Source organism: Podarcis melisellensis, assembly GCF_964234715.1.
Source record: "Podarcis melisellensis genome assembly, chromosome: 3".
Lineage (NCBI taxonomy): Eukaryota > Metazoa > Chordata > Lepidosauria > Squamata > Lacertidae > Podarcis > Podarcis melisellensis.
This window is the reverse complement of record NC_138530.1, coordinates 51,565,867-51,584,975: the sequence shown is the minus strand read 5'-3', so window position 1 is coordinate 51,584,975 and position 19,109 is coordinate 51,565,867. Positions and strand designations below refer to the sequence as shown.

Sequence of the window (19,109 nt, the reverse complement as noted above, 5' to 3'; positions counted from 1 at the left end):
TAGGTGACTGTGGAGGCCAATTCTGGATCCCCACAACCTTCCACAGTGGAGACATAGGTTTCCAAACAAAAATTGGAGCCAAACTTGGTATGATTTTGGTTCAGAGTATTCAGTATAAAAATAGCCATTTGAATTGTATTTTTTAAAACCAATTACAAATATTAGATTGAATCCCAAGTAATTATGGAGTCTACTCTGATGTAAACACCATTCAATTAAAGGGGGCTTACTTCTAGGTAAGCCGGAATAAGATTGCAGCCTTCCTTTAACCTGAAAACAATAGGATGTTTAAGCCATGATGAGGTTGACATGGATCCCATTGATTCACTGAGACCCATGTTGAACTAATAGGCTGCAATCCTGTGCACATTTATCTGGGAGTAAGCTTCACTTAGCAAACTAGTGCTTGCTTCTGAGAAAATATGCAAAGGATTGCACTGAGTCTGGATCCATCCCACTACATAAAAGCTATTCAATTTATAAAGCAATTGTGTGTGTATTTATTTATTTAAAGTGTGCTCTTTGTGTGTGTGTGTGTGTGTGTGTGTGTGTCTCAACAAAATTCTATGCGTTAAGCATGTCTACTAAGAAGTAATTTCCATTGAACTCAATGGAGCTTGCCACCAAGCAAGCTTTAGTAAGCTTATTTTAAGAGAAAATGCTGTTTTTAACTGGCTTCTATTTTAACCTTAAATGATTTTGTTAAATTGATAGTGAAGTATGTGCTCAGTCTCTTACATATACAGTATTCTTGGAACTTTGTTCTGTAGGATTTTTGTTTTCATTTTTTGTATGGAATATTTTCTGTAGAAACTTCAACTGAATTGGAAGATTAAATTACAGCTTTAATAAATTAGGAGTACAATTCAAAGATATAAATAAAGGCAAGAGATAACAAAGCCCCCCATCCTGCAAAACAGAATTTAAAATTATGATTGGAATTTTCCTATTCACGGACTTAACCTAATATGTATTTGCTCTTGTTCATTTGGGATCAGTGAGGCAGATACTGTACAGCTCTGGAACCCTTTGTGGGTATTTTCCACCAATATTTCTAGTGGAGGGGTGGACTTTTGGCATTGTTTTCAAGTGGAAACATATATATTCTCTGTCAGAACTGGACATTCAGGAGAATTTTTTCTGAAAAGATCAGTGGTCTAGAAGTAGCCCCCAAATTTTCTATAACCTTGGCATAGTAACATGTATGTCTTTTGTAGAAATTATTCAAAAGCTTCAGTGGAGACAAACATGGAAATAAACAGTAGCAGCCTTCTCAGATAGATTATCTCAAACTGTGATAGTGTGTATACTTGGCACATGTGTATTTTACAAAAGTCTCTGCCCTTCCTCCACCTGGCATGTTTGGCAGCCTTTCTGATCCCTCTTACTCATGCAGAAGGTCGGGTCTGCAGCTGGTGTTCAGTCAACAAGTGTTCTTGAAGAAACCCTAAAGAACTTTTAATACATCTCTTCTTGATATCTCCCAGTTCACATCCCGTCTTCAGCAGAAGTTTAAAAAAGAATACAGTGAAAGGGAGGTATGAAGCCTCTTTAAGTGTATAGTGTCCAACAATTTTGTCCTGTTATGTGCTTGTAGAGTGGAAATTTTCCTCCACTCTGTGCCCCGACAAATCTGTTCTGGCAGTTTTTCTAACTCTTCAGAGCAGATTTGGGGGTGCTTGGGCTATGTGTATAGAGAGAAGTTCAATTGCGCAAACAAACTTGGGATAACTTGGTTGAATACAACCTTATCTAGGCTGAGTTCAGATTTTGAACCACTATAAGGAGCAAAACCAGACAAAAACAAAATAAAAGAATTATGTACCAGTTTGTTAAATACCGTTAACTAGATTCTTAATTAAAGTGGCACAAGACCCTTACAAAACTCTGGTGTTTCATTTGGCATAACTCATTTTAGTCACTTTCTGTTATAAGAAAGTGAGACTGAGTTCCAGTTTTGTTTTGAGGGGAGGAAGATGATAGGCAATCAGGCTTCCAAACACTTCCAGATATTTTTACAATTTTATAATGACACACTGTGCTCGTGGGTGCCAGTGTGTCTGCCAGTCCCTCTTATAGCTCCTGTGAAAGGTCTAGGTAAATAGCCCATCAAAAATCTTTAACACATGAGAGATTGTTTGTCTTCCTGCTTCAATCCTGTTTCTACTGGAAGCGGGTTCTGTATTGAACACGTATCCTAAAATATTTCTATGTTTCAATTGAAAGCCAGGACTGGACACCCATGCTTTTTGTGTTCTAAACATAGGAGAGTGCAAAGAGCTCTGTCAGTGCAGCAATGGATAAGAAAGGTGCCATTTCTGTTGATGGGAAGGTGGACCTGCCTACACTTTTTGTGGCTCTCTCATTTTCTTTAAAAGTGGCAGCCATTTTGTGCTATATCACGCCCCTATAGCAACCATTTTGTGACTGGTGTCCACAGCACTTACTCAGAATTCCAAATGGTGCCCCCTGGCCCAGAAAGGTTAGTGGCCCATTGGCTACAAGCTATAGGCAGCCATTTTTACTGCTCCAAAAATAACCAGTGCTAGCACATTTGTAATTAAAACTTTTAAAAAACTTAAAATGTTTTATAATTACAAATGTTTTCATATATTTTGGGACAGAACAAAATACAACAACATTGTTTACATTTTTTTCAAACGTATCTAGATCTGTCTTGTTCTATATTACATTTTTCAAACTTACCTAGATCTGACTAGATCTGACTAGATCTGACTTCTACATTACTGAATTTTTCCTGCATTTACAGTATTTCTCTTTATTACATTCTGTTTAAAGAAATGTGTGGGATTTAAATAGGATGTAAGAGTTGTGTTTGAAAGTTAGACTTGCTCCTCTAGTTACCAGTGTTATACATTATAAATTCAGGCTGCTTGATGTATAGAGTAATTTGCCAGATGCATGCAAACATTCTATGAGGCATACATGTTATTTTTTTATTTTTGTACTTACCTGTTCTTAAACAATATTCACAGAGTGGTTATGCTTTCCCTAAATGGCTTATCCTTGCTAATGCTTTTCCTAAATTGAGAAGAAATATTTGATATAATTGTTAAATGGAAGAAAGTTAGACTTGCAATTAACTGTGTGGCTTTGTTCAACTTTTCTGTTTTTAGAGTGGTTTATAAATATGTAATTGAAAATTATTAAAATACAGAATTGTATTTCAAATTTCATGTCAGTATGCATTATTATGCTTTTCTTTCAAATAAGAAAAATTTATATTTGCATACTAGTTATCATTCTGTGACCAGCATAGCTGCTGTATCATTAAGAAAGCATGAAATTTGATATTTGGGAGCTCAGTCAGGCCCATTATATTCTAACCTGCTTGGTCATCCTGACACCTTATTGTGACTGGAATATGTTTCTTCCTTAAAACTCATGTATTTGCTGTTTTTCTGAAATAATATAAAGTCCATTTAGGTTGACAACTTTTCATTGAGACTTTACATGTGGTACCCTTTTTGAAATTTGTTTATACTTCGGTGATACAAATCTGGAATATGATTGTAATTTTGAAAATTCAGTTGAAAGACATGGCTTTGAACTACTTCATTAAGTCCAATTTGTATGTTGGATGTACTGCTATAAGAAATACAATAGTTCTGTGTGTTGTGGTAAGAAAGGCTATTGGTGATGAATCTAATTCACTACATTAGTTGTATTGAAGCAGGAAGCTGATAATTTAAAACTCCTTGCTTTGATGAAGTTATGAAAAGAAACACTGACACAGGCAAGCAAATAAAAGGTGCAATCAAACATACAAAATTGTTTTTATTTATAGTGTAGAATGGCTATAGGACATTGCCATTAATATAAAATGCATTGCTTATGGGGGTGGTGGCAGTGGGGGATGGTGGCAGTTTAGAGGGTATAGTCAGATTTGTAAACATCATACTGCATACTTTGAATGTCAGCTTCCCTTACCCAAATAATTCAAATTCTGAGGGTGAAACATGCAAACTTCTGTTTCAGTTTACTTGCCTGTTCTAGATCGTCCATTAATTTTCATGTTCTACCTGTGCAAGTGGTAACAAAATGCTAAATTTGCAGTATATGAAGGCCTTCAAAATTTTCTTGAGTAACTTTTATGTTTGCTGCTTCCAACGCATACATTAATTTTGTTTGTCCTGTTGAAATATCAAATATAGTTCTACTTTGTAGAATATGTGTAAAAATATATGATGTCATTACAGCTGCTTCTAGCTTGTGTAGAAGGCTTAAAGGCTTTAAAACTTGAAATGTTGCACCTCCCAGTTTGATGTCACAGTGTTTGGTTGTTGAGTGAAAAAGAGTCATTTTTTCAAGAGCTTTCATAGGTTAAGCGTCTTGTCGCTCTGATGCATGAGGTGGAAGTGGTTGGAGTATAACGGTGAAGGAACAGCTGAAGAAACAGTGCTGGTAACAATAACAATAAGCCTCTTCTTTTTTGACTGGGATTGAAAGAACTACAGTGGACTCTCCGGGTATGAACTTAATTCGTTCCGGGGGTCTGTACGCACCCAAAAAAGTCTGCACTAGAGGTGCCGCTTCTGCACACATGTGCGGGGCAAAACCTGGAAGTATACACTTCCGGGTTTGCCGCGTTCACAAACCAAGAGTTACGTTACCCGAAGGAAACATAACCTGAGGGTCCACTGTACTAAACTGTAAGGCGACGTGGGCTTTTTTGGTTTTTTTTTTAACGACAGTCTACCATGCAGCACATAGCAGACTACTTTTAAAAAGTTGAGTGTACAGTATTAGGAATGAAGCAAATAGCCAAGCCATTTAGTTCTTAGTTGTGTTGCTTTCAATGCAGAAATGGGAAATAAAAAATACCGGACAATGCAGGATTAGATGCAAGTGGTACGACAATATGTAACAGTTACTTGTATTAATGTATAATTGTTACAACAGACACATAATTGTGGACTTCAAGTAGAATCTGAAAGATGTAGCCGATTCTTTGAAACGTCTGGTGTTGAGAAAGTTAATCTGAATGTCTGTGCAATGATGCATTTGCTTATAGGTCAACTGCTGCAAGTAGAATCTTACCTCAGTACTTCAGCATTCAGAGTCAGGGGCACTGTTTCAGGGTCTGGGGAGAGGGCAAAAAGATTGTGCATGCTGACTTTGATTAAGAGTGCACTTCTATGTTTGACATTAAGGTGCTCATCTGCTTCGAAGGATTGCTTCCACAGTAACCCTTTTTTCTTTAATTTCCATATCTAGTTCAGTCCAGACAGTGTTTTCAAATAACTGCAGTCCACCCTGTGTGTGTTTTCACAACTATTTTGTGGCAATTGGTAAAAAAATACTGTGGCATTGTCAGCCTGTTCAGTGTTAATAGGTAAGGTACTATTGATTTGCTCTCTTGATTTTAGGCACTTCTTTCTGTGATGTTGCCTACTTTTTCTGTCATGGTGATAATAATACTCACTATAGATAATAGTTATTGTGCCGCAGTATGAACTAATCTTCTCAGTGAGCCTCCTGTTACCCCAGAAGTGGTTTGAGTCAGTTCCTATTGTGTAATATATATAGGCTTATTTTTTCTGGTATGCACTCTTTGCTTATTAACTCTGATGTTAAGCAGTAGACGTACTTAAAATATGATGGCTAAAATCATATTATATAAAGTTGTGAACAGGTTGGAACCAGTTTACTTGAGGGACTGCATTGCCCCATATTCCTGCCTTATCATTGGGTTTAGCCAGAAAATCACTTTTAACGATACCACATGATGTTCATCTTGTTTCTATATGACACAGGTGTCTGTGTCTAGGATGCAGAACTCGCAAGCCCCATTGGTACTTTAAGAATCTTATATTTACACAGCATATTCTGATGAATACAACAGTTGTGTATCACTGTCCCATTGTTGGTAAAATACTTCTATGCAAGTGTTATGTTCACTACCTAGATGCTTTGTTTATACTATAAAAGCCACTGAACTCAGTGAAACATTTAGGAAAACATGCACACAGGATGGTGCTGCTAACTTAATAAATGAAGATTATTGCCTAGTTCTCCTATATACTATGGTTATATACTATGGTTGTGAATGACATCCAAGTTTGGAGTAATCCTTTTGGAGTATTTCAGTTTGATTATACAAGTCTTCGTAATGAGCTAAAATTGGGGCTTGCCACTGAAACATCCCCTTATCCAGGGGACATGTTGCATATTACTTTTGGCGACACACTCAGCTTTGGAAGTACTCTGACTGTGTCAAAAGCCCAGGCAGGTTTAGGGTGACCCTCTTGCCCTTGCAGGTTTCAAGTTTAGTTTCAAGGATATGGAGAGGTGTGTTACTTCAGTTATGCTGAACCAACACAAAGGGTTGAGTAATAAGGGGACTGTTGTAAGAACAGCTGTGGCTGCTACTGTTCCCCCCCCTTGTAACTGAGGGCTTTACAGGAGTCACTGAACACTGCAGCAGTTTGTTCTGTTCTGGTACCCGTTGCTTTCAACGTGACAGGGGCAGATGCAGCTGACCTTGCTGGTTCCAGTATTTTGTGAGAGTTCTCTAGTGCAGGGATGTCCAAGCAGTAGATCGTGATCAACTGGTAGGTCCCCAGCTGATCCTGGTAGATCGTGGGATCCTGATCGTGTACAAAAAGTTATGGGGAAAAAGCTCAACAACTCTGGTCACTTCCCTCCTAAAAGAGCTCAACAACTCTGGGCAACCCACCCACCCCACACACGCTCCTCCTTCCTCCAATGACAATGGGTAGATCACTGCCAGTTTTTTATACTGGAAGTAGATCACAGTCTCTTGGGAGTTGGACATGCCTGCTCTAGTGTATCATTTTATTAAGCTGTGTGAAATAGATGTTTGGTGCAACTTTTCCAAAATACATCAAAAATATGCAATAAGTTGTGATAGATTCTTTGCAGTGTCAGTGTTAAATAAACAAAGCATTTAGTGCAGTCAGGATTTGTTTAACCTAGGCTGTTGAATGTAAGATTCAGGGGCTTACACAGTCCTCTTCTTTAGGTCTCCACAGTTTCACTCCATTACTAAAGCATTCCATAGATCATGGTCATTTTTAGAGCCTAGAAGGCTGAGCTACGAGTAACTGTTACATGTCACAACATAAGCATATCTTCCATTCCACTTGATAGCTCTATAGCTATAGGGGCATGTGGAATTGACAGTTTGTTAAGGAAAATATGTGGATAAGTGACCATGGTTCAGTGGAAAAGCATAATTAATAAATTTGTTTGTGAAAGGATTTTGTGAAAGGATTTTGGAGGGCAAGCAAGGGGCATGTATGAAGGGACCTTGAATGGAATTTGAAACTTTAGGGTACCTAGATATGAAGTTGTTGCTTCAGTAGAGGGGAGGACAGATTGAGGTCTGTGGGGTCTATTTCTTTTTTACTATTAGAACCCTGACATCCAGTCTTTAGAGCTAGGCACACAATAGTAATAATGGGGGCAGAGCAAAATGGGCAGGTGGTCAGTTCATTTACTGGCTGTAACCCATGGACTGTTAACACAAGACATGTGTTAACATGGCAAATATTTTATATATAACAGTTAAACTGTTGGCAGTTCAAAAGTTGCAGTTGCCAATCTGCAGGAGGCCTCCCCTTAAATACTTATCTATCTGACCACTGTAGTAGAAAGTTGCTACAAAACCAACCAAAATGTTGGTTTTGATGGATAACGATAGGTCCTTGGTTATATGTTAGATAGCCAGTATCTAAGCTTTGTCAAATCTGCTGCCTAGGGTAATTACAGTGGTACCTTGGGTTACATACGCTTCAGGTTACCGACTCCGCTAACCCAGAAATATTACCTTGGGTTTAGAACTTTGCTTCAGGATGAGAACAGAAATCGTGCAGCAGCAACAGGAGGCTCCATTAGCTAAAGTGGTGCTTCAGGTTAAGAACAGTTTCAAGTTAAGAACAGACCTCCAGAACGAATTAAATTCTTAACCCGAGGTACCACTGTATATAGTGAGAGACTTTTTCTACTCTGGCTAGTGAATGCAAGTGATAACAGGGCCCTTAAGGTTTTACTGTTGTAATAGTTATGATACCTTTTCAATTGGAGCTGGAAGGCAACAAAGCAAGTCATAGAATAATGCTTGTTTAGTTACCTATACTAATTAGTTGAAGGAAAGAAGGATTCCAGCTTAAAAAGTAAACAGAAGGAATAGAGGGTGGAACATGATCCTCTGTACGTTTGCAACCTTTTTAAGTCACTCAGTTCTACTTAGTTTTGCTACAAAGGATTATAAGTCAGTATTTTAAATTTTATTTATTTAACAGATTTTTACACCACTTAATTGCCAGAAACCATTGAAGTGGTGTATGAGATAGAAGTAAGAAACACACAATACAGTTTAAAAAAGCAATAAAATCATATGCACAAAAGAATAAAACCATACAAGAAAAACAAATCTGCATCATATCTGCAAATATGAGCGCTGCACCCCATAGTCGCTTTTGACTGGACTTAACTGTCCAGTTATCCTGTACCTTTAACTTTCCATATGGTGTCCACAGGATGCCCCAGTCAACAACCCAGCTGCTGCATTCTTTAGCAGATGCAGTTTCCAGGTTAGGCTCTAGGGAGGCCCCACATAGAAATAAAAGAGAGAAACAATTATGCAGAAGCTGGAAGCTCTTTAGGGCTCTTACTTTGCACTAATAGTTTAAATGATAAACACTCCTTTATAATACAGTTTGCATTACTTACTAAAGCTAAAGGTTTCATTTCAGCTTGTTGAAGAGTTTGTTAAGCAGTTGCCCAGTGTGTTCTGTAAGTTGAACATATGCTTGTTTACTCAGAAGCAAGTTCTATTGGGTTCAGTCAAGCTTACTGCCAAGTAAATATGTAATAGAATTGCAGTCTTAGAATCAAAGTTGGAACAAAAGCGGATTTTTAACTAATAGAAATATAACAGATTTATCTTGTCTATTCCCCTTTTAAGCAGATAACTTTCCTCATCCCCCCCCCCCCCGCCAACTTTTGGGGCCTAGGGAAGTGTTAACAGAGTCTTTGTATGTTGCCAAATTTTGGATTTTATTACTAATTCACTTTTTTTTTAACATTGCTTTTGAATCTTTGAAGGGCTTTAAAATATTGTAAACTTATAGGCATTAAAGCAAAGTTGTATCTTGTGTTCGAACAGTTTGTAAGGGAGGCTATTGAAGGAGGTAGCAAATCAAATTGTTTTCTCATCTCTGTAGGATACCAGTGGTTTATTATGATTAATTTCATTTCTATAACTCTTTATATTTTTAAGAAAAATTCTCAAAGCAGTTTAAAATTCATTGAAACATCAAATAAAACAATCCAGAATAAAACATTACTGAATAAAGTATACATTCAAAGCAACATAATTAACAGGAAACTAAAATATTACCTTGAAGATTTCAAAACAAAGCATTATAAAGGAGGTCAACTACACAAAGCTTTTCAGAAAGTTATGGGGTCTATAGTATTTAATGTATTATTTAACAATGTAAGTATCATCATGTTGTGTATGGTTAGTATCCAGGGCTTTGTTAGTGCATCATCCAACCACATAATGATATCATGTACTCTTTGGGCAACAGAAAGCCAGCTCTGCTACTTTGGTTATTCAACTTCAGATACTTTTAATATCTGCAACTCAAAATTTTGAAGATATGCTTCCCACCACTCCAAGTATATTAGTACAGTTGTACCTTGTGTTACGTCCACTTCATGTTATGTATTCATGTTTCGTATTACGTCACGCAGCAACATGGAAGTACCAGAACAGGTTACTTCTTGGTCTTGCTGCGCGCATGCACAGAAGCACTAAATCACGCTTCGTGCATTCGCAGAAGTGCCAAATCGTGCCTGCGCAGATGCAGCGCTTCCAGTTGTGGGCATTTCATGTTGTGGATGGGCGTCCGGAATGGATCCCGTCCGTAACATGAGGTACCACTGTAAATGAAACCAACTCAGTGCCCTTCCTCTTTCTAAAACCAGCAGTTATTTCTGAAGTTGCTGTCCCCAGTATAATTTACAGGACTGTAAACTAATTCTTTCCTTGTAAAAAAAATAGTTAACATGTGTTTACATCTTTTAAATTCTCAGAGAACATTCCTTGTTATAGTATGAAGGAGGAGGGAGTTTCTGCTTAGTGATTTAATACACAGAAGCTACCACTATTTGAGTGAAAATATTATAGATTTCCAAAAATTATAAAAGTTTAAAATAAGTCTCATTTTAAAATACAGACTACTAGAATTACAATGGTTTCAAAATGAGTTCATCAGTTTTATAAATAGCTGAATGACACAATTGGATACAACCCAGTGTGTTTAACCTTGTTGACAGTAAGGCTTTCGTCAGGAGAATGGAGATAGAAGCCATTTTTGGTGCTTCCCCTCCCCCTTCCAGCTTTCTATGCTCCTTAAATCTATTAAGGTGGGCCTTCTAATCTCCAGAGTAGATATATGGGGTATAAGGAGCTTCATGGAGATGCGAGTATTGCCAAAACCTGCTTCTCTCCCCATTCTGCTGAGTGACCCTGTTGGATCCATTGGCATAAGCTTCTGCAGAGGACAAGTAAGCTTCAGTTTCATTTGGTTCTTAGAAGAAAAGGCACGATTGTATCATCCCCAATGGTAAGCTGGTCTTTCATCTTTGTTACCAAGCCAGAAGGAAGAATGAGGAAGTTAGTACAGTGGTACCTCGGGTTAAGTACTTAATTCGCTCTGGAGGTCCTTTCTTAACCTGAAACTGTTCTTAACCTGAAGACCACTTTAGCTAATGGGGCCTCCCACTGCCGCCGTGCCGCTGGAGCACAATTTCTGTTCTCATCCTGAAGCAAAGTTCTTAACCCGAGGTAATATTTCTGGGTTAGCGGAGTCTGTAACCTGAAGCGTATGTAACCTGAAGCGTATGTAACCCAAGGTACCACTGTATGTACTTGCAACTTTCATGACAATGTGCCTTTAAAGAGCAGAGTTGCTGTTGCTTGTTGGTGGTCCTATGCTGATATAAATTACCTGTGTTTAGAATGCTGACAGACCTACTCATCAAAGCTTTGGAGCACTAGTAATAATTGGTATTTTAGAAAGCATAAGAACACTTCAAATATTAAAGTTCACCAAAAGTAATTCAAATCTAGGTAAACTTATGGGGGAAAATTAAAGGATTCTGTGTGGTTTTTTGTGTGTGTGTATATCCATATAGCTTGTTTTGAGCAAGAGAATTTACCCAAAGGCAGGATATAGTTAAAGCAGAAAATATTGAGGAAGGAATCTGTCATCATATATCTCCAATGTGCTCATATATTCTTTGTGGGCTTCACATAGGCATCTGGTTGGCTATTGTGGAAAACAGGATGATGGACTTGATAGGGCCTTGGCCTGATCCAGCAGAGCTATTCTTATGTTCATCCTGTCTTATGATGGTCTATAGATTGAGTGCTTCCAGTTGCTGCTGTGTATATCTCTTTTCTGTCCCTAGCTCTTTCTTGGACTTAAAAGTACTGCAGCTCTTGTTAAATATTACAGAGCTTAAAGGAAATCTGAATAGGAAGGGTATGGAAAGAGTGGGGTATTTTCAGAGGCCAGGAGGGAGACAGATGTAAAGGATGGAAGGATGAATGAAGGGGGAGAGGAGGGAAATGCGGTTAGCTTTAAGATTTATCTGGAAGGCTGGCCTGGTGTGAAATCTCTCGGTGAAGAATAATAGCAATATTTATTGTGTAGCTGGGTTGTGCTAAAACTTGAAATAAATGTGTTTGAGTTCCATGTTTAGTTTGTTTTGTTTGACAGTATAAGCTGGTTGTAAAACTCTCATTTTACTAGGCAAACAACGTTGCTTTGATGGTTTTACAGTAGGGCTATTTAGACTAATAAAACTTATTTGCAGTAGATAGCGAGCAATCGTAATACTGAACATCCACTATCAGGTAGACTTGATACAAAAGGAAAACATGGGATAATAAAAAGAAGTACATTGATAGCCCACTTTTACATAATAATCAAGTAGAATGGCCAGTGCAAGAGAGGCTACTGAGGGAAGGGGGAGGAACTAAATGGCACTTGGTCCCAGCTATGCTGATGGAGGTACCTGGCTTTTTAATGCAGCTAAAGTGGAATTGCCCCAGATAAAGAAAATTCTTTGAAAGGAGAGGCAGAGCACTTTTTTACTAGACAGATGCATGTGTTGTGGTATTTAGTGACATTTATAATAGTAAAGGGGACACGGGTGGCGCTGTGGGTTAAACCACAGAGCCTAGGACTTGCCGATCAGAAGGTCGGCGGTTCGAATCCCCGTAAGGGGGTGAGCTCCCATTGCTCGGTCCCTGCTCCTGCAACCTAGCAGTTCAAAAGCACGTCAAAGTGCAAGTAGATAAATAGGCACCGCTCCGGCGGGAAGGTAAACGGCGTTTCCATGCGCTGCTCTGGTTCGCCAGAAGCGGCTTAGTCATGCTGGCCACATGACCTGGAAGCTGTACGCTGGCTCCCTTGGCCAATAAAGTGAGATGAGTGTCGCAACCCCAGAGTCGGCCACGACTGGACCTAATGGTCAGGGGTCCCTTTACTTTTACTTATAATAGTAAAGCCATTCAGTTGAATGTATTTGGAATAATGCTTTCTTTAAAAAGCTGATTCCTAAACAATAACATAATAAGCTCGACAGTTTTTTAGAATGCTTTTTGAGGCACATGGGATGTGCTTTTCAAATTAGTACACTTAAATTTCTTTATGAAAAGGAGCAGATGTCTTCGGATAGACCTTATGCCCAGTTCTACCCTGGATAATTCATTAAATGCCTTTAAATGCCCTTAGAAGTAATCTACCAGTTAGAATTCACTGTTCTAGCAGAACTGGGGAAACATACCAGCACATGTGAAAAACGTTTATCTTAAATGTGGGTGTAGAAGTGAGATGTAAATGTTTGTCTTCATGCAAAATGTTTGTCTTAAATGTGGGTCTGGTAGTGTTGATAGGTGGGATTATAATTACAATTAACAGACAAATGTCAAAGTAGTCCTCTAAGCGAGTGACAAAATATCAAAGCCAATTACAGACACATATTTCCCTAATGCTTTTCTCTGAGACCAGTCATGCAGGTAGGAGCCAGAATCATTGTAGAACAGTTTTTCTATCCCCAACTCTTATAAATGGTCAGGGGGAGCCAGTAACATAAAATAAGTGTTTCACACACCCCCGGGACATCCATAAGTGTGAACAAAGCTGATTTCTAGCCAAAGCCAGACGTGAACCAATATTGGAATGAGTCCAGAGATAATTGTTTTCCTCCAAAAATTATTGTAGCTGACCCACTGCTGCCTACATGAACACCTTGTCCAAAGAGGGGTATGGTTGCCCACCAGGTTGTAGTTTTCAGATACCCCAGGGAGGCTTTTTTCTTCAATGGCTGTGCCACTAGCTCCTTCAAAATATCCATGTGTATGTGTACACACACACTTTACTATTGGTCTTATCAGGATGAAAGCAATTTATTGTTTTTATGGCTTTCACTGAATAAGGTATTGTAGAGTGACTGAACAGCTATAATCTAATCAAGTTCTGTGTTGTATATAACATTTGAATGCCTGCATACTAATAGAGTAATGCAAACTTAACCTGCTGAACATTATTCTTAAACAAATCTCCAGTGAGCTGGTCCCTTTATGATTCATTTTAATTGGAGTGGCTGCCCTGCATTTCACTGCAAGCAAAAGGCAAAATATGTTTGACTTTAAGTGCTTGATGGTTGAGCTTTCTTCTTTTCCTCATCTGGACATGTAGGAGTTTGCTAACCATTCTAATTGATAATAAATAATAATAATAAATTTTATTTATATCCCGCCCTCCCCAGCCAAAGCCGGGCTCAGTGCGGCTAACAAAAATAAAACAGTACAAAAGTACAGTACAAACAACATTCTAAAATCATTCATTATAAAATTGATTCAAATCAAGCCACTGGCTTAATTGAGTTTCTGAAATTTTGAAAATGTTTCCTTACAGGTGTGGAATACCAAATTAAATTGTTGCATTTGCATACTTGCAACGTACTTTTTAATATAACCTAAGTTACAGCTTTTTAATGAATACTGAATGCCATCTGTAGGTATCTACAAACTAGTCTCAATGTTTTTGATAGCCCACTTGCCCACATAAGCGCAGCCTGTCCCATCTTTCAATAGAATCAGAGAATTGCTAACAGTATAGATGGCATGCTCCCCCAGTCTCAAGTCGTGCACTACATTTTTGAAGAAAATGAACATTGCACCATCTCTTCTATACTCAGCACAACCAAAGAGCACTATCTTCCTCCCAGCAGCTCTACCAAAAATGCGAGTTCTCCCAACATTTGAACTCCCTTACCTTAGCAGAATTTCTGCTTGTGCCTGCCCACTGTACAGTTTTCCAATTGCTGCATTGGCATAGAGCAGTAGAAATTCATTTTCAGTATTAATGCAAAAAGACCAATAAACCCAACTCTCCTTTCCCAAGAAGTATAGTCCAGATCTTTCTGCCAACCTGCCTTACTTGCAGCAACTCTGTTACAAACTAGTTTGTTTATGAAGTAGGTAGGATAAAATAGCTGGCATATTTTAGGGCTAAGTTGATGTAAAAATTATTATTTTTTTTTAGAGGAGGGAGATTGGGCAGAAGAGAGGTCAACTCTTTATTTGCAGAGGAAGTGTACTCTTCTGCAGACATGACAGGTTTGGGAAGAGGCTTGGGAAAGGGTCTTGAAATGGAGAAGCAGGATAGAGCTTGAAAGGATATGCGTGGAAGTGAGAAATAAAAAGAGTATAAGCAGAAGCAGGCAGCACCATTTTTAATCTATTGTAGAGGATTTCAGCAGTGTTGCAGGATTGACAATGACAGGCAGATCTGGCAAGCATAGTTTACCTTGACAAGAAAAATATTGGCATTTCTCTCGCCCCTCAAAGTGGCAAAGTGCAGCTGATACTTACTCATGACAGCATCCCTGTTTTAATAGCCAAAATTAAATTCATAGTTGTCATGGCAAGTGGCTGTAGATTTCTGGTAACCTCACTGCTGGTACTTTGGTCTTGTGATATCATAGGGTGCTGCAGAGCTCATTTGATTGCTATATTTGCAAATATGCACTGAATGTGATGTCTTGCTTGAGACATACTTTCTACCCACAGATTTTTTGGAAGAGGCCTAAAGGGGTAAAAGGAATAGCTTTGGGATCTGATAATTGTAGTTTTCTTAATTCATAATTTGAATTTAAAAGCTGATTAGGTAGTTTGAGTACCTTTCTAATTTGTTCCTAGTGTTCAAATTAGAGCCTAGTGCTCAGTTAGTTGAGCCTAGTGTTAAAGGGCTCTTTGTCCCCCTTTGAAACGGGTTCCATTCTGTGTGTTTAATAACCCTTAAACAAATTTGATCAAGAACTTTTAAACATAGTTCTGGGATTGTGCTAAAATATGTAGACATTCCTTATCAAAAATTACCTGATCGTGTATTAGAATTGCAAATATCACTTTAAAGTGCTAGTTAATGCTTTATCTAACAACATAATTTTTGAGAATTCCTTTAGTATTCAGTGATAAATGTGTCTTGTAATAAGCTTTTTTCAAACATACATGTAAATAATATTCCGTATTTTGAAATATACCTGTAGCCCTTCAAAAGAACCTGTTCTTCAAAAATCAAACTGGAGAGTAATGTGTATGGGAGTGGTGGTTCAAGAGCATGTTTGTTCAGATAGATAACATTTTTTAAAAGGTGCTTAAGATAATGAATATATTCATTATGACGATTTTGAGAATAAATTGTTTTTAGATCTGCATGGAAAGATGTTACATACATGAAAATTTCAAATATGCATCTTTTTGTGAATGATATGTGTTACCATCATATTGAAGAAGAGAATGTTGGAATGGATGTGGTGGATATTTTAGAATGATACTGCTTTTAGAAGTGAAAAATATCTTTCCTACTATTCTTGCTCAGTAGGCCATAGAGTGCAGCACATTTTTATAATAAAGATGATGAATTTAATCGCAAACTGGCAGTCGAATGGAAATTGCAGTCCTTGATACTAGAAGAAAATTGCCTATAAAGCAACTCCTGGGAGAGCAGGCTTTAAATTTATCCACCCATTTCGACATTGAGTAGAGGGTAGGAATTGCAGGGTATTTGCTGGGCCTGCTTAGTTTAGATGGATGATGGTTCATTTTTCCTTTATTTAAGAACTAGAGAGAGTTTGTTAAAAGATGACCTTGTTGCCTTGCGTGTAAGGCATTTGGCAAACTGATCTATTTATAAAGCTTTTGAAATATTTAGGCCTCAAAATAATCATGAATGAAAGCGTATATTACAAGTGAAGGCCTGTTCCTTGTGTTCCCATTATTTTCTCAGTTTACAGTTGCAATGCTGATATAAGTTGAAAAAGGATAAAACAGTATATTGAAGAATTTTTAGGGTAGCTAACAATTTTTCCAAGCAAGGTTTCAGAAACTAGTATTTCACTCTGAGACGTTTTAAGGATATTTCAGGTACACAAATTTGCTGATTATCTTTGGATCATTCACAGATCATTGTGTATTTTTATAGATTTATTACACTTGTATCCATCCTTTAATTAGCTCAGAATTGTGTACAAGCTCTTTGTCTGCTGGACTTGATCATCACAATAATTCTGTGCAGTGTGTTAGTCCAAGAAATTGCATAGCACCAGGTTCCCAATGAGCAACATGGTAGAATGGGGGTTTGCAACTGGCTGGAGATGTCCAGGAGCCACTGTTGGCTCCTAGCATCTTCACCTGTCTGGCTGCAGTCAGCTTGTCTGCTGGGCACAACGGCAGTAAAAGACGCACATCTGCCTCCATCCAAACACCTGATTCGCCCAGCAGTGCAGCAGCAAAAGACGTGCTGCCAGGTGAATCAGGTGTTTGGCGGGGTTGCTGCCGCGCTACCCTGCAGATCCCCTGATTTTCACCTGCAGCGTTTTTATTTTTTGCTGCAGGGCTGCCTGGTCTAGTAACAGGGCAGAAAGAAGGCACCTAGACATTTTGGCTTGGTGCCCACAACCTAGATCCCAGCAGCTACATGTCTCCTAGCATTCATACCCCAGTTTTAAAACATGTATATATTTTTAAGGCTATCGGATGAAAACAGTCCTTCAGGTAACCAGCCCACAGAGTTTAGGGCTTTAAAAAGCAATACCAGTATTTTGAATTATAGGTCTGGGAGTGCACTGGTAACCAGAGTAACTGAAACATGTTCTGCCCCCCTGGCCCCCACAGTACCTGGGTGGCCACATTTTGCATCAGTTGAGGTTTTTGACTCCTTTAAATGCAGCACCACATAAAGCACATTACAGGAAGTAGTCTAGCATGAATAGCTAAGCTGAGGTTTGTTTCAGATAGGGTTGCAGCTGGCACACCAGCCTAATAATAGTAGCAAAGCACTCCTGGTCACTACCTGCACTTACTCAGTTTATGCCCAATGCAGGAGAGCTTCTGAACTGCTTATTACACCTTCAGGAAGAGTGCAATCCTGCCTGACATGGTTGCAAACATCCATCCAGCATAGATTGTTTATCCTTGATCTTGTACAGATTAATATCTAGCTTGTTCACTCTTATGCAGCCCAAAGGTGCTTCCAACACAATTTAAAGTGTTGTAAATCTCCATGGGATTATTAGATACAAAAGAGAGAACTGGATTACATCCACATATTGATAACACTGCAGACAAAACCACAAGATGATTTCCTCAGTGGTTTATGTAGACATTAAATAGTGTGGGGAACAAGATGGAACCTTGGGAAGCTCTCCAGCATGTCACATTAATCCTTCAGGGCCACCTTCACCAGTCACCTGTTACCAGTTTTTTAGGAAGGACTGGAGACAAGTGCCTCCTAATGTCAATTCATATAAACTATATAGAAGGATACCATGGTTAATGGTATCAAAAAGCTGTTGAGGGGTGTAAGAGAACCAATAAGCTTGCAACCCTGCTAAGTTTCCTGGCAGAAGTCATTCACCAGGGCAACCAAGTTTGGTTTCATTCCAAAGTTGGTTGTGTGACTAGATTGGAATTAATCTAAATCAGTATCTGCCAAGCCTGCCTAGAGGTGAGAAGCTATTCACTGAGCACTATCTAGAAGAAACTTGGTGAGTGAAGGGAGAAAATCTCTTTTCACTGCTTTCCTCAGAAGCAGTGCACAGACTGGTGCAGGAATAAGGCTGCATTGAGTATGTTCTTCTCCCATATTTCCAACTCAGTTCAAACATTAGCACTTTGATGTTAGTTCACACCTGAAGGCTGGTATGATACCTGGATAAAAAACAGGAATGCAGTAGTTTGAAGGAAATGTCTGGATTCTTAGAAATAAATGAGTGAACAAATGCTGTCAGCACCAGAGGGAAAAAAAACTTAGGTGAAATCACCTTGGTCATACATTCATAAAGTAAATGTTTCATATATTCCAAGTGTTACCATAGGTTCTTCCTATGATCCTCCCCCAAAGCTGAATACAGAGTTTATCACCACCTTTTTATATATGTGTAAAGTTACACATATAACTGTTGTACCACTGCTAAAAATGCCTGTGCAAGAATGGCTTTACATGCCATGATGATAGGTGTTGATTTCAGTCTCAACACACAATAATGCCAGTGGACACAAACTGATACTATGGGTAATATTAACTCCAGAGAGACCACTTCATTCATTCATTCAAATGGATTTTTATTTATTAATTAAATTTATATACTACCTTTCATCTGAAGATCACAGGGCAGTTTACAACATAATAACAAATACTGTGTAAATCAGAGATGGTTTCTGGGCTGGATCAGGTCTGCTGATTTTAAAGGATGTCACTTCCTGACCTTGGACAGACACATGAACTTCTCGCATTCTGTCACATTCTCCAGAAACAGGAAGGGCTACCTCTGAACTGCTAGCGATGGCGGCATCCAAGAGGGAGAAAAGGTGCATTTTCAAGCTATCTTCCCTATCAAAGTACTAAACAGGGAGGAGAGGTCCGTCTCTTCCCAGTGCTGTGACGGGAAGGGAAAATGGTGGCTGCTCTTTAGTGATTAATCTCTGAAGAATAGTCATGATTTCTTTCCCCCAGTCCAGCATGTGGGGAAGAAAA

The 19,109-nt window shown here is 38.6% G+C and overlaps 1 protein-coding gene across 9 annotated transcripts in view; it reads left to right on the top strand.

The window, feature by feature from the left end:
• The window catches only part of QKI (QKI, KH domain containing RNA binding), a 109,142-nt gene that overhangs the window by 4,271 nt on the left and 85,762 nt on the right, over positions 1-19,109 (top strand). The window contains exon 1 of one of the 9 annotated variants that reach the window (XM_081906937.1): positions 1,519-1,538. The exons of the other annotated variants lie outside the window; for them this stretch is intronic. The gene's annotated coding sequence lies outside the window, so the exon portion shown is untranslated. Of the gene's footprint in view, positions 1-1,518; positions 1,539-19,109 lie in introns of those variants that run through there. 9 annotated transcript variants of the gene reach the window in all.